The 16,207-nt window shown below is 45.4% G+C and overlaps 1 protein-coding gene across 4 annotated transcripts in view; it reads left to right on the top strand.

Moving 5' to 3' along the window:
• Positions 1-16,207, top strand: part of LOC106607631 (nuclear receptor coactivator 1) — a 96,022-nt gene that overhangs the window by 2,078 nt on the left and 77,737 nt on the right. The window contains exon 2 of one of the 4 annotated variants that reach the window (XM_082976918.1): positions 3,001-3,163. The exons of 1 other annotated variant lie outside the window; for it this stretch is intronic. The gene's annotated coding sequence lies outside the window, so the exon portion shown is untranslated. Of the gene's footprint in view, positions 1-2,994; positions 3,164-9,253; positions 9,636-16,207 lie in introns of those variants that run through there. 2 more of the 4 variants (XM_082976917.1, XM_082976920.1) reach the window with 2 other exon arrangements.

Raw genomic sequence — 16,207 nt, 5'->3', positions numbered from 1 at the left:
GTTCCATATGAAAAATTAATGGTGGCAAAATGATTGGAAGCATGTCCCTGTTTGACCGCTGGGTTTTATGGGTATTATGACACCTCCACTGTGGGGCTCTATTTGCATGGTCGAATTAAATGGCTATGGTTCATTTTATGTTTGAGCTGCTTTTGAAAGCAAAAGTCAAATTGAAAACATTGGCGTTGTTTAATCAATTTTTATAATAGAAAGCTAGGGTTGATGGTTTGGTTTGCTAAACTAGCAAGTCTGTTTGGCTACCAATGCAACTACTGACGCTATTTAGTGAACTTGCTAGCTACTGCAGTGGATGTTGAACACATTTCTAGCGGCAAATGCGTTAAATTATAGCCATGGTATAAAAGGGATAATCAACTCGTGGCTCTATGCGTTCTCTGGAAAATAATGCAACTCCGTGGAAGGTTAGTTCCACTCCGCTAGCGTGTCGTAGAACACACCTTCCTCATCATTCATTCTTTTCTATAGAATGCATATCCTCTTTATTATCCCTTAGTAAATGTATTTCATTCTTATTAGCTTTGTGGGGGAGGATCTAAGAATCCATATTTTAATTTGGGTTTCTTTATGCACATATTTGGTTGTAAATGCAGTGCAATTAGGATAGGCCGGGCAAAAAGTGTAGTGTGTGTGTGTAGGCAATAGGCTACTTGCCTAGGCCTCGTTGGCTGTGTTTAGACATGCAGTCTAATTCTGATCTTTTTTTCACTAATTGGTCTTTTGACCAATTAGATCAGCTCTGACAAATATCTAATGTGAAAAGATCTGATGTGATTAGTCAAAAGACTGAAGTCAATGCAATCAGGCCTCAGCTATGCAGGTCAAAGTTGGTACTATCTTCACCAGTAGTTTCATTTGCTTTTGGTTGTCGCACTGCTATCAAGCTCCGGAACAAATAGGTCATATTTGCTACTAGTTTGCACTCCTTTATCAAATCTTAATACTCTTTATTTCCCCCCCGTCTGGTTTTATTTCCTCTTGCTGAAAGAGAGTAAGAAATGTGGGTGGGTTTGGGAATAGACAATATGTCGCAAGAATCCACAACCTTGTTACCTGCAACATTCCAGCACAGTAGCAGATGAATTTATATGGCCATGGCCTTGATTTGAGCATTTCTCAGAAGCGGGAGACATGACTGACACATTGTTATTGTATTTCCCAGGGAGGAAGGTGGTCAGGGTTTCGGATAGATTCATTTTGAACTATTTGTGACATAATTTTGATTTGTAGGCTTAGTGTCAATCAGCAGTTGAAACCATAACAAAGTGACTCCCTGACCCCTGTTTCGGTAACAAGCTGAGGGATGGGGCAGGAGAAACATCACCACTCTCATATACAGAGCTATGGATGCAAGGACTGACCATGATATCAAAATTATAGTTTTGACCATGTTTTGCGGCTATATAGTGTTTGTTTACATTTACTTTGTTTACAAACATTGGAGTAAAACAAGCATATATTTTGGTTTCTGATGGGGTACGACAGATGAACTAAGCTCAAGAGACATTTCTAAGTTATATTCTTTAAGAATCCATGGGTACATATCATTAATCTATTAGTCCAAAAACAGATGTAGTAACCTCTGACTGCCCCTTTAATATTAAAGCATATTCATAATGTAGGGAGAGAATGTGGTGGGAGCTAAATCAGACCAGATCTTTTAAGATCTTCCTAAAATGTAAATGTAAGCACAGCCATTCTCGACAGCCTTTTCAGTGTAGTCATGTTTAAAGCATTCCATTTTCACCAGCTTAGTGAGGAATTTGCTTTTTAACCCAAGGCACCTGCATTAGTGTGCATGGGTTAAAAGGTGAAAAGCTTCATATTCATATAGGCTAAATGATTTTGGTCATATTATAGTGATGAAATGGTAAGATTGATTTTACATTGGTGTTTTTAATGGACAAGCATGATCCAAACCCTTGTGAGGATGATCAGATTCCTGTGTGTGTGGTGGAGAGGAATGGAGCGGGTGCTCAGCTGTGCCTCCACAGCCTTCAGAGAGCTGACCTACATTCTCCTCTCCCTGGAAAAAAGCTTGTGCAGCAGGCTGTGTGAATTTGTGGGGGTAGGGAAGGAAATAGAGGGAGAGATTGAGGGAAGAGAGCGCTGTGGCGCATTCACTGATTTGAGCTGAAGAACCAGATCCCAGTGTCCCATTAATTATTTTATCGGGGCATGCTAGGAAGAGGACTGAGACAACCGTTTGTACAGTGGAACTGTACTGCGGGAGTGAGATGCTTGGCTGTGGTTTGGCAGGCAGTGTGACTGACTCCCATGGGCCTCCCTTTAAGTTGTTGTGGTGAAGAAAACATTTTTTTCCCTCTCACATACAGTAGCATCTGCTGACTGGATCCGTGCCCTCAGGAGTCATTTGAAACAGATTTGAGAAACGGTAGTGAAAATCTCACCCCCAAAGTTCAAAGTACAGGATGTTGTAACAGGTTAAGTGCTAGAGGAACATCAATCAGTGTTAACTGCCTGCTGCATCATGCCTCCTGTGTCTGGAGATGGTTTTGTAGCGGGTGTGTTGTCACTCCTTTAGGCTCAATTTTATTCTAACAGAGCATCTATTAGCCTATTTGTTGAAAAGTCTGGTTGGTTTTACTTCAGTAGGGCAGATGGGGAGCAATGTATCGCCTGTCAGTGATGTCATATTTCCTCACAATGGAGGGATGAGCTGTAGGCTATAGGCTGCTATCCCATATGGTCACAACGTGCCACGGTAAGCGGAGAATGTCTCATAGACCTCAATGGGAGAAGGGGGGCAAAACGCAAGCCATTTTGCAAGCGACGCGGTTCATGGCGCTTGCTCCCGTGAACGCCGCTAGAGGCGCCAAAAGTTTCAATTAGCTGAAGGCTTGAGCAGCTGCCATGCATGATCGACCAGTAAGCATCGTTCATCTTGTCAGCCTGTCCCACATGCTCCTCCAGTAAACACTAAAGTCTCTCTCTCTCTCTCTCTTCTCTCTCGAGGTCCAGCTCGCTACCTCCTCCCCCAGTGGGATGGTGCTGCATGACAGGGAGGCCTTGGCGCCGTAGCCCCCTCTCCTGGATCCTGCCCGCCCCACCACCACCCCCCTCAGAGCGGATGACCACCACCACAGCAGCCCCCCATGAGTCACCCTCTGGAGCCCTAGATCAAGTAACTGTGACCCCCTTATATATACTGTACCTCAATTGCATCCCCTGGTTCCGGTCTATGTTTTTGCTACATAGGCGAGGTTCCTTGCCTGTCCCCTTAACTAGCTTTCTCTGGATAAAGGTCCGGTTTATCATGAATTCGTAGACATATTGGATTGATTGATCAATTAGCTTATTCATCTAACCCTCTTCAACTCTTCCCCCCCATACAGTGTGTTGAAAGAGTGAATATTAATACTTCAAAATGTCCTCAGTATGATCTTTTTTTTCTAGCAGTGATCATTAGGAAGTTGATAGAACAATATTGCAGAAACCTGACTATAGACTGACATAGTCACTGTTATATTGTTTACACCCTAGTAGCCAGTCCTTACAGATGAGTAAGGGGGACAAAGAGAGACAGGTCAGGTCATTGTGCTGCTAAACCCCTTGTCCATACAGGGAGTGTTCAGTGCAAGAACAACACAACACAGATGAGGCTTGTATCTATCTATATATGCTGCTGCCTGTCACATGTAATCACATTACTGTAGCACAGAATCAACCAAACTAGGATATGCTGATAGGAGTCATGCTCCATACAGGATAGGAAATAAACCTTTTTGCAATGGCATTTTTTTGGACCTCGTGAACTCATTTTTGGAGGCATTTCCAGGGCATTTTCATTTGCTATCACTAAACCGAAGTTGGCCTACCTAGAAAACTCTTGCATGTCAAAGGTACTGGAGTTTCGCGGAAAGCTTTGCAGAACATTGTGGTGGCACTATCTTGAGTGGTCTTGACCCCCACCCAATCAGCATTCCATCTCTCGATTGTTGAGTTGTTTACCGTGGTTTTGACGGTTGGCTTGCTCAGCTCAGTGGTAGAGGTCTTTTTCTACTTCTGCTGTCGCTGATGTTTGCGCCGTTGTTTTTTTAATTACACTGAACAAAAATAAAAACGCAACATGCAATAATTGCAAAGATTTTACTGAGTTACAGTTCATATAAGTAAATCAGTCAATTCAAATATATTCATTAGGCCCAAATCCATGTATTTCACATGACTAGGAATACAGATATGCATCTATTGATCAGATAACTTAAGAAAAAAAGTAGGGGAGTGGATCAGAAACCCAGTCAGTATCTGGTGTGACCACCATTTACCTCATGCAGCGCAACATCTCCTTCTCATAGAGTTGATCAGGTTGTTGATTGTGGCCTGTGGAATATTGTCCCACTCTTATTCAATGGCTGTGTGAAGTTTCTGGATATTGGCGGGAACTGTAACAGGCTGTAGTATATATGGATCCAGAGCATCCCACACATGCTCAATGGGTGACATGTCTGGTGAGTATGCAGGTCATGGAAAAACTGGGACTTTTTCAGCTTCCAGGGATTGTGTACAGATCCTTGTGACATGGGGCCGTGCATTATCATGAGGTGATGGGGGCGGATGAATAACAACAATGGGCCTCAGGAACTCGTCACAGTATCTCTGTGCATTGAAATTGCCATCGATAAAATGCAATTGTGTTCATTGTTCTTAGCTTAGGCCTGCCCATACCATAACCCCACCGCCACCATGGGGCCCTCTGTTCACAATGATGACATCTGCAAACCGCTCGCCCACACGACATCTGTCATCTGCCCGGTACAGTTGAAACCGGGATTCATCTGTGAAGGGCACACTTTCAGTGTGCCAGTGGCCATTGAAGGTGAGCATTTTCCCGCTGAAGTTGGTTACAATGCCGAACTGCAGTCAGGTCAAGACCCCGGTGAGGACGACGACCACGCAGATGAGGGTCCCCGAGACGGTTTCTGACAGTTTGTGCAGAAATTCTTCAGTTGTGAAAACCCAGAGTTTCATCAGCTGCCCGGGTAGCTGGTCTCAGACCATCCTGCAGGTGACGAAGCCGGATGTGGAGGTCCTGGGCTGGCGTGGATACACGTGGTCTGCGGTTGTGAGGCTGGTTGAACGTACTGCCAAATTCTCTAAAACAACGTTGGAGGCGGCTTATGGTAGAGAAACATTACATTCTCTGGCAACCGCTCTGGTGGAGATTCCTGCATCATTCAGCATGCCAATCACACCAATCTGTGACATTTGTAGAGTGGCCTTTTATTGTCCCCAGCACAAGGTGCACCTGTGTAATGATCATGCTGTTTAATCAGCTTCTTGAGATGCCACACCTGTCAGGTGGATGGATTATCATGGCAAAGGAGAAATGTTCACTAACAGGAATGTTAACAAATTTGTGCACAACATTTGAGAAAAATAAGCTTTTTGTGTGAATGGAAAACGTCTGGGATTTTTTATTTCAGCTTATGATACACGGGACCAACACTTTTTCTTAAAACATTTTTCAGTGTAGAAATTGCTCCAATCTAATATAAAAAGCTGCTAATATTACCTCCAGTACGAAGGCTGGGTGACAGGTCGAGAAGGGGGAGCAGAGGCTTTGTGGGAAAGGGTCTTGATGTTGCTACGGAGGCCAGTGCATAGTTTGGGCGTTTCACAGATTGAATTTCTGATTATTATTATTACCTGAGGTGCCCATGCTGCGTGATAAGGGGGGAGGGGGTTTGAAAAACACTCAGGTTGAGCGCCCACCCCACCCCCACGGCAACATCTGAGGGGCTGTGAACTACTGAAACGCAGCACATTTTTACCCCCCCCCCCCCACACACACACACACACAAATTAGCTGTGTTTTGGTAGTTAACAGCCCCTCAGCTGTTGCCATGGAAATGTGAAATCTGACCCAGCCTACGCAGTATTGCTCCCTCTCATCTACTGTATGGTACTGCGCAATGAAATCTACTGAATCAATTACTGTATGTTGGGTGCATAACTAAATCATTTGTAGAACTTCATATTTATATTCATTTCAGGATATTGTATATTTCCTATGGCGAAGTTTAAGTATTTTTCCGTTAGAAAAACACCAAGGCAAATTACGTCGTGACATTTACATTAACAGTGATTATGTATTTAACACAAGTGGATTACATAATCTTTGTATGGTTTAAGGGCTGTCTTGTATTTCCTTTTGGTTTTCCTTTGAACCTTAAATCTCGAAGGTCTACTTTTAGCATAGCAAACACAGTCCTTTTTAGAAAACTGGTTCATTATGAAGTAGGCTTTGTGGTACATGCATACCTGCTATTGAAACTCTCCTGCCACAGTCGCTCGTGCACTTTTGACCCAAGTGTTTTTGGTCATTTGACAGCTGTACAAAGACAAAACAAAGTGAATGTTGTGACAGTGCCACAGTTAAAATACAGTTTCTGGAAGTGCGGCAATTATATTCTACTGTTAAACTATAGCTAAGTATAGGTAAGTACAGGGTATGATATTAGTGTTAATACTGTTACTCCCTATAGGTAAACAACCCCACCCCATAATTTATTGGATTTTGAGGTAAGATATCTATTTTTTCAGGGTTTCCAAGGCAACACTCCAAAACAATTCTAGCAAAAAGAGTTCCCCCCTTTTTTAACCAAATTTCCCAACTGAAGCTTGGCCTAAACCTACATCTAGGCTAAGTGCATCAATAACTAAAGAGTGTGAAGAGTACTGTCTACACATTCATGACCATGGGTTAGGTCAACAGAATTGCCTTATTTAAGTCAATTAATGAATCAATACAGTCTTCTGAGTTGTTTAGAAAAGTGGCTGAGTTGTTTAGAAAAGTGGCTGAGTTAGCGGACAATGTCTCTTCGCTGCCTCACCATGAGATGAGTCTGTCCCTGTCAGCGTTTTAATGGGTCCTCAGTCAAATTTTAAGAGAGCCAATTAGTTCAGCCCAAATGGTAGTTTCATGAGATTGAGTGTTTTTCTCTGAGGGCTATAGTGCTAGTGAAACAGTGTGAGATGTCACACACACACAGTACATCTGCCTCAGTTTGCACCTCAGGCCCGTGACTTCTCACCCCCGTCCTGCTGCTCCACGTGTGTGTGTGTGTGTGTGTGTGTGTGTGTGTGTGTGTGTGTGTGTGTGTCTGTGTGTCTGTGTGTCTGTGTGTCTGTCTGTCTGTCTGTCTGTCTGTCTGTCTGTCTTCAAAACTGCTCCTAGTCTCACACCACGGCAGAACTCTCTACTCTAATCACCTAGCGGGTCACACTCACAGCTCACCAGATGTCTGACAAGGATCTGAGCATTGTATTGATGAGCTTCTTATCGTCTCCTCTGTCTCATCATTAAGCTAAGAGGGGTCATTAAATCAGTGGGACTGCGCAATGCTGCTTGTATACCTGGCCTGTTATCATAGAGTGAGTGCATGATATGTGCCACTGATGCACTGGTTCTGTACTGCAGGGATCCTGTTATGTAAAAAGGTTTGAAGCCATAACTTTACATCGGGCCGTCAAAGTTTAGAACTAGTCGCACCGTATCCAATTCCTTAGCCGTAATTGGTACCATATTTTAGCTGTACTAGCTGTTGCCATAACAGTAGTCATAACTGTTGCCTTAAGTGTCTGTAAAGCCATAACGGCAGTTTTAAGTGGTGCCATAAGCCATAAAAGTGTCCCTTCACGCTACGGCCATTGCCTTAGCCCAAACCCACGCCCATGGCCCAGCCATAACTGTTACAATAACCATAGCCATAATCTGTGCCATTATCCATAAACTTTAGCCAAGAATAATATGTTACATCATCCCCGGCCATAGGCCTCAGCCAACCAGAACTGTAGCCATAACTTTGGCTGTGGCCCCTTGCCATTCTGGCAGGCAGGCTGCTGTACTGTAGTATCCTAGGCTGGGCCTCACTGCTAGGAGCCTGAGGAGAGGAGAGGACTGCTGCTGCACTGTAGCAGTGCTGTAGAGGTCTGACTGCACTGGGCCATTTCCTCCTCTGTGTAAACATCCTAAATCGGGGTGTAAACAGTGAGAGTGTGGAACAATACTCTGAGAGGGGCAGGGGGCCAGTCTGGTTTCCCTGTTCCTGAGGCTGTCCCTATATCCGCCCTAGCTGTAGGTAGGGGCAATCACGTAGGCATAGCTACCACCTGGCTCACCTAGCTGGAGCTTGCGGGGAGCGATTTACGGCCTATCGCTACACATATACACACGTGTTGCTGCACAGAGCAGCATGGCACTATACCCATGACCCATTGACATTTCCTGATGTTCATTAGGAACTAGGAAGTGGATGCCTTAGAGGGGGCAGGAGAAGGGCAGGTCTGGAAGTGTGAGCAGATATGTCTGCGTGTGTGTGTGTGTGTGTGACAGCCAGGCAGGCTGATTTGAGGGGGACTAGCTGAAGAATGAGGGCCTGTGAGAGGGAGACATGAGACCTGGGGGTCTGGTGAGTGGTGAAGGGCCAGCTCTGACCCAACCCGGACCGGCCTTTCGGACAGAAAAACGCAAGAGGCCAAAGTGCGGCTCTAGCGACGATGATGAGGAGGATCAGATTGGTAATGTGGTGGGGGGGGGGGGGGGGTGTGTGTGTCTTTCTATGGAGACGTAGCCAAATGAGGCGTGAAACAAACACAGAATGGTTGGCATTCTGTCTGTATACTGTTGCTATTTTAAAATGACACAATCTGTGTCTCTGCCTCTATCTTACTGTACTGACCCACGTTTTGAGGTCCCTTGAACATTTCACACAACATATGTGGATGTGCCTTAATTCTACAACTGCTTCTGTTTTGATGACTGCTGTAATTTGAATCCGGTTTGCAGAGCATTCAGAATACAGTACAGTGAAGATAAAGCGGTGCATTGAGTCATACAGTACAGACCCAGTTAGGCCTGTGTTAGTGCTTTCAGGAGAACTGTATACATTCTCCTGTTGTGTCCTATATTTCAGGGGGGAGGAACTCTGCAACAGTGACTGAGCAGCTTCTCATGGAGCAAACCATTTCTGCCAGGGAGAGAGGGGGTAGTCCTGTGTGCAGTAAAGCATGCGGGATGTCCGTTCCTAAAGCGTGCTCGCTGCTAAGCTCCCCAAGGCTCCTCCACGAGGGGTCTCTCGTTGTGAACTGTCCTCTCGCTGCCACAGTCTCCCTTTCTCCATTCACAGTGCCTGGGGGACTGATTTCATAACCCCCCCCCCCCTTTTTTTTTTTTTCTCTCTGTGGTGGGCTGTCCTTCTCCCAGTGCCATACGTTTCTTTTCTGTCTGTGAGGGAGGTGATTAGAGTACCTCCGCGTGAGCAAATGTGCGAGATCAGAAGAGCTCGGTGAAAGAGAGTGCAGGAAAAAGGAGAGAGAGCAAGCCTGCCTGTGGAATGGAAAGCTCTTGACGGTGTTCTGCTTCTCCCAGAACCCTGTCAGAGGAGTTAGTGCTCTGTCTGTGGACTGCAGCTACTTCTTCTGCTCTCAGCCCAGTCCATGAGGCTGCTGCCTGGCACCTGCGTGTTCCTCCTCTGACTGACTGACTGCCGGGCTCCTTTACGTCTCTCTCACACACACACACACACACACACACACACACACACACACACACACACACACACAGGCCAACGCTAGGCTGAGCTGGGCTTCAGGTGCGTGTCTCTCTTACTGGGTCACTTTTTTTTTTAAATCTTCATTTCTCTCTCTCCTTCTCTTTTCTTTTGACTTGAGCTAGTTGTTTACCTTCAGGTTACTGTGGTGTGTGTGTGTTTTCTGAGTAATGAGTGGGGGGGGGGGGGCAAAGGCCTCTGGCTATTTGTGTTTGGGAATGAGTGAATAGGTAGCTACTTGTTTTGCAGTCTTGTTGTAAGTGCCTGTACTTTAGTTTCTCTCAGCCACCATTGAGCTTTAGGTGGGGAGAGGGATTTGCAGAGGTTACTCAGTGAGTCTTTAAACACACCTTGTTTTTAGCTTTTCTTCTCTCCACTCCACAGCATGTTGAGTTTGTGCTCAGCTCTCCCCCTGACCATGTGGTCTCAGGGGCTGTCACATGTGCTGCATTTTTGTCATGTAAATCAAATGCCTAGATGTTATTCAGTTAAGTCATAGCCTATGCATTACATACTTATGGTTTATCCACCTACTTATAGTGCTTTCTTTTAATGTACATCTTTGGGCTACATTGTGACTTATCTTATACGTACAACACCGTCACCCTGGCCATCATTGATTGTGAAAGGAATTTTACACGGTGTACTTGAACTTGAAAATGTCTAATTGTAATTCAAGGGGGAACTGATTTGGAAAGTGGCTTAGCTTTCATTAGGGAGCGTTAAAACCCAACATGTTAAAATGGGTCATAGTGAAAAGGAGAGTTTAGGAGGAGAGGGAAAGGGCAGTTCAGGGCACAGCTTGAGTTGTAGGCTTGTTCAAATAAGGCAACAACTCATCTTAAAGATGGGCTTATAGCCTAAAGTTATAGACCATGTTGACTTAAGAAAAATAATCAGTAGGACACAGGGCCTACAAATCAGTCTTCCTATGTACTCACTTGAAGAACATAGGCTTTATGTAATAGCCAGTCAAAAGCAGCCTAGCCTAGTGTTTGTAAGAGAAAAAACATATCTTTGAGCTTAGTGGTTTGTGACAGGTGCCACCATGTCCCATGTTGTGTAACTGAGAGAGCATTTCAGCTGTGGCCCTATGGGCAGACCGACACAGTCAGACAGACAGGTCAGGATGTTTTAGCTTAGTGGCTCCGCTCAGCCACAAACCTCATGGAAATGACATCTTCCTTTAAAGTGGAGTGATGTGGTGGCACACTGGCATGGAGCAGTGTGATTTGCCCATTGTCGCCAGGCCAGGAGATGGATAACCGAGTGACTGAGTGAACTCGCCACTGCGTGTGTTATCTGGGCTCGCTTACAGGAAGTAGGGCCGAGGGCCTGTTGTGGCGATGGCGAGGGACAGCTAACCATAACAAACAGTAGGCCTAAGCGATCTCCCTGAGAAAAAGCAGATGATATGGAACGGCATGGAACCCAGGGGAAGAGATAAAGGCCAATGGGGAATGACGCAGAGAGCAATGTGGTGGAGAAGCAGGATAAGCCACAAACCTAGAAGTGTCAGAGCATGAGATCAATATCGTCGCTGATAGTTTGAGTTGGTACTTTTGAAATCAGAGTGAAGGTTAAGTGATTTTAATGCTGCGGCGCCTTCAGAAAGTATTCGTCACGCCTTGACTTTTTCCACATTTTGTTGTGTTACAGCCTGAATTTAAAATGGATGAAATTTAGATTTTATGTTACTGGCCGACACACAATACCCCATAATGCCAAAGTTGAATTATGTTTTTAGAAAGTTTAACAAATTAATAAAAAAGGAAAAGCTCAAATCAAAGTTTATTTCTCACGTGCGCCGAATACAACAGGTGTAGACCTTAAAGTGAAATGCTTACTTACAAGCCCACCAACAGTGCAAAGTAAAGTAAAAAATGGGTATTAGAGAAACAATAGATAAGTTTAAAAAAAAAAACAGTAAAATAACAGTAGAGAGGCTATATACAGGTGGTACCAGTACAGAGTGCGGGGCACCGGTTAGTCGGGCTAATTGAGGTAATATGTACCTGTAGGTATAGTTAAAGTGACTATGCATAGATGATAAACAGAGTAGCAGCAGTGTAAAAGAGGGGGTTGGCGGGTGGGGGGGGGCACAATGCAAATAGTCCGGGTAGCCATTTGATTATCTGTTCAGGAGTCTTATGGCTTGGGGGAAAAAGCTGTTGAGAAGCCTTTTGGTCTTAGACTTGGCGCTCCGGTACTGCTTGCCATGCAGTAGCAGAGAGAACAGTCTGTGGCTGGGGTCTTTGACAATTTTTAGGGTCTTTCTCTGACACCGCCTGGTGTAGCGGTCCTGGATGGCAGGCAGCTTAGCCCCAGTGATGTACTGGGCCGTACGCACTACCCTCTGTAGTGCCTTGCGGTTGTAGGCCGGGCAGTTGCCGTACCAGGCTCAGGATGCTCTCGATGTTGCAGCTGTAGAACCTTTTGAGGACCTATGCCAAATCCTTTCAGTCTCCTGAGGGGGAATAGGTTTTGTCGTGCCCTCTTCACGACTGTCTTGGTGTGTTTGGACCATTCTAGTTTGTTGGTGATGTGGACACCAAGAAACTTGAAGCTCTCAACTTACTCCACTACAGCCCCGTCGATGAGAATGAGGGTGTGCTCAGTCCTCCTTTTCCTGTAGTCCACAATCATCTCCTTTGTCTTGATTATGTTGAGGAATAGGTTGTTATTCTGGCACCACCAGGCCAGGTTTCTGACCTCATCCCTATAGGCTGTCTTGTCAGTGATCAGGCCTACCACTGTTGCGTCGTCTGCAAATTTAATGATGGTTTGGAGTCGTGCCTGGCCATGCAGTTGTGGGTGAACAGGGAGTAAAGGAGGGGACTGGGCACGCACCCCTGAGGGGCTCCAGTGTTGAGGATCAGCGTGGCAGATATGTTGCTACCTACCCTCACCACCTGGGAGCGGCCCGTCAGGAAGTCCAGGATCCAGTTGCAGAGGGAGGTGTTTAGTCCCAGGATCCTTAGCTTAGTGATGAGCTTTGAGGGCACTGTGGTGTTGAACGCTGAGCTGTAATCAATGAATAGCATTCTCACGTAGGCGTTCCTTTTTTTCGAAGTGGGAAAGGGCAGTGTGGAGTGCAATAGAGACTGCATCATCTATTTGAGCGGTATGCAAATTGGAGTGGGTCTAGGGTTTCTGGGATAATGGTGTTAATGTGAGCCATTACCAGCCTTTCAAAGCACTTCATGGCTACGGACGTGAGTGCTACAGGTCTGTAAACATTTAGGCAGGTTTCCTTAGTGTTTTTGGTCAAAGGGACTATGGTGGTCATCTTGAAGCATGTTGGTATTATAGACTCAATCAGGGCCATGTTGATAATGTCAGTGAAGACACCTGCCACTTGGTTAGCACATGCCCGGAGCACACGTCCTGGTAATCCGCCTGGCCTTGTGAATGTTGACCTGTTTAAAGGTCTTACTCACGTCGGCTATGGAGAGCGTGATCACACAGTCGCCCGGAACAGCTGAAGCTCTCATGCATGCCTCAGTGTTGCTTGCCTCGACGCGAGCATAGAAGTGATTTAGCTCGTCTGGTAGACTCGTGTCACTGGGCAGCTCGCGGCTGTGCTTCCCTTTGTAGTCTGTAATAGTTTGCAGGCCCTGCCACATCCGACAAGCGTCAGAGCAGGTGTAGTACGAGTCAGTCTTAGTCCTGAATTGGCACTTTACCTGTTTGATGGTTCGTCGGAGGGCAGGATTTCTTATAAGCTTCCGGGTTAGAGTCCCGCACCTTGAAAGCAGCAGCTCTACCCTTTTGCTCATTGCGAATGTTGCCTGTAATCCATAGCTTCTGGTTGGGGAATGTATGTACAGGCACTGGGGGGGGGGACGTCCTCGATGCACTTATTGATAAAGCCAGTGACTGATGTGGTGTACTCTTCAATGCCATCGGAAGAATCCAGGGAACATATTCCAGTCTGTGCTAGCAAAACAGTCCTGTATTTTAGCATCTGCTTCATCTGACCATTTTTTTATAGACCGAGTCACTGGTGCTTCCTGCTTGAATTTTTGCTTGGAAGCAGGAATAAGGAGGATAGAATTATGGTCAGATTTGCCAAATGGAGGGCAAGGGAGAGCTTTGTACGTGTCTCTGTGTGTGGAGTATAGGTGATCTAGTATTTTTTTGGGCGCTCTGGTTGTGCATTTAACATGCTGATAGAAATGAGGTAAAACTGATTTATGTTTCCACGCATTAAAATCCCCGGCCACTAGGAGCGCCGCCTCTGGGTGAGGGATTTCCTGTTTGTTTATTTCCTTTTACAGCTGACTGAGTGCGGTCTTCGTTCAAGCATCCGTCTGTGGTGGTACGAAAAAAATAGAAACTCTCTTGGCAAATAGTGTGGTCTGCAGCTTATCATGAGATGCTCTACTTCAGGCGAGCAAAATCTAGAGACTTAGATTTCTTGCACCAGCTATTGTTTACAATCCCCGCCTGTCCGTCTTACCGGAGTGTTCTGTTCTGTCTAGCTGGTGCAATGTATATCCCGCCAGCTGAATGTTTTCCATGTTGTCATTCAGCCACAATAAGGTGAAACATAAGATATTACAGTTTGATGTCCCGTTGGTAGGATATTCGTCTAATTTATTGTCTGATGGTTGATCGTACGTTGGCGAGTAATATTGATGGTAAGGGCAGATTTCCCACTCGCCGTCGGCGGATCCTTACAAGGCACCCCGCCCTGTGTCCTCTATACCAAATTCACATTTCGGCAGGACAAATATCATACCCCCAAGACACGCTAACCTCTCACCATTACAATAACAGGGGAGGTTAGCTTTTTGTTGGGGGGGTGTGTATGATATTTGTGCATCTAACTTTCTCACTCATTATTCATGATTCATTCAGGACTATCCATAATCATAGTAGCATCCACATTAATGTAGAAGTGTTTAGAAACATATTCTTATTTACAATAAAAGTGACTCCAATAATGCAATATGTTATTTACCATTAATTTCTATTGGGCACACAACCAAAACAAACCAGTAAATGCATCCAATAAGTTTTTAGAGTCACACACTTGATTTAATCATTACGTGCTAGGAATATGGGACCAAATACTAAACTTTATACACGTATAAGTGAATTTGTCCCAATACTTTTTGTCCCCTAAAATGGGGGGACTATGTACAAAAAAATTATGTAATTTCTAAACGATATACCCGATATGGATGAAAATAACCTACAATTAAAACGGACAGTCTGCACTTTAACCATTGTATCATTTCAAATACAAACTGCTGGAGTACAGAGCCAAAACAACAAAACATTTGTCACTGTCCCAATACTTTTGGAGCTTACTGTAGGTCTATTATATATATATATATATCTCAGCAAAAAAATAAACGTCCTCACTGTCAACTGCGTTTATTTTCAGCAAACTTAACATGTGTAAATATTTGTATGAACATAACAAGATTCAACAACTGAGACATAAACTGAACAAGTTCCACAGACATGTGACTAACAGAAATGGAATAATGTGTCCCTGAACAAGGGGAGGGTCAAAATAAAAAGTAACAGTCAGTATCTGGTGTGGCCACCAGCTGCATTAAGTACTGCAGTGCATATCCTCCTCACGGACTGTACCAGATTTGCCAGTTCTTGCTGTGAGATGTTACCCCACTCTTCCACCAAGGCACCTGCAAGTTCCCAGACGTATCTGGGGGAAATGGCCCTAGCCTTCAACTTCCGATCCAACAGGTCCCAGACGTGCTCAATGGGATTGAGATCTGGGCTCTTCGCTGGCCATGGCAGAACACTGACATTCCTGTCTTGCAGGAAATCACGCACAGAACGAGCAGTATGATTGGTGGCATTGTCATGCTGGAGGTCATGTCAGGATGAGCCTGCAAGAAGGGTACCACATGAGGAAGGAGGATGTCTTCCCTATAACGCACAGCGTTGAGATTGACTGCAATGACAACAAGCTCAGTCCGATGATGCTGTGACACACCGCCCCAGACCATGACGGTCCCTCCACCTCCAAATCGATCCCGCTCCGGAGTACAGGCCTCGGTGTAACGCTCATTCCTTCAACGATAAACGCGAATCCGACCATCACCCCATGTGAGACAAAACCGCGACTTGTCAGTGAAGAGCACTTTTTGCTAGTCCTGTCTGGTCCAGCGACGGTGGGTTTGTGCCGATAGGCGACGTTGTTGCCATTGATGTCTGGTGAGGACCTGCCTTACAACAGGCCTACAAGCCCTCAGTCCAGCCTCTCAGCCTATTGCGGACAGTCTGAGCACTGATGGAGGGATTGTGTGTTCCTGGTGTAACTCGGGCAGTTGTTGTTGCCATCCTGTACCCGTCCCGCAGGTGTGATGTTTGGATGTAACGATCCTGTGCAGGCGTTGTTGCACGTGGTCTGCCACTGCGAGGACGATCAGCTGTGCGTCATGTCTCCCTGTAGCGCTGTCTTAGGCGTCTCACAGTACGGACATTGCAATTTATTGCCCTGGCCACATCTGCAGTCCTCATGCCTCCTTGCAGCGTGCCTAAGGCATATTCACGCAGATGAACAGGGACCCTGGGCATCTTTCTTTTGGTGTTTTTCAGAGTCAGTAGAAAGGCCTCTTTAGTGTCCTTCGTTT

The sequence above is a fragment of the Salmo salar genome, chromosome 06 (genome assembly GCF_965601325.2).
Source record: "Salmo salar chromosome 06, fSalSal1, whole genome shotgun sequence".
NCBI lineage: Eukaryota > Metazoa > Chordata > Actinopteri > Salmoniformes > Salmonidae > Salmo > Salmo salar.
Note: the sequence above shows the minus strand (reverse complement) of the source record. Positions and strands in the feature narration are given on the sequence as shown.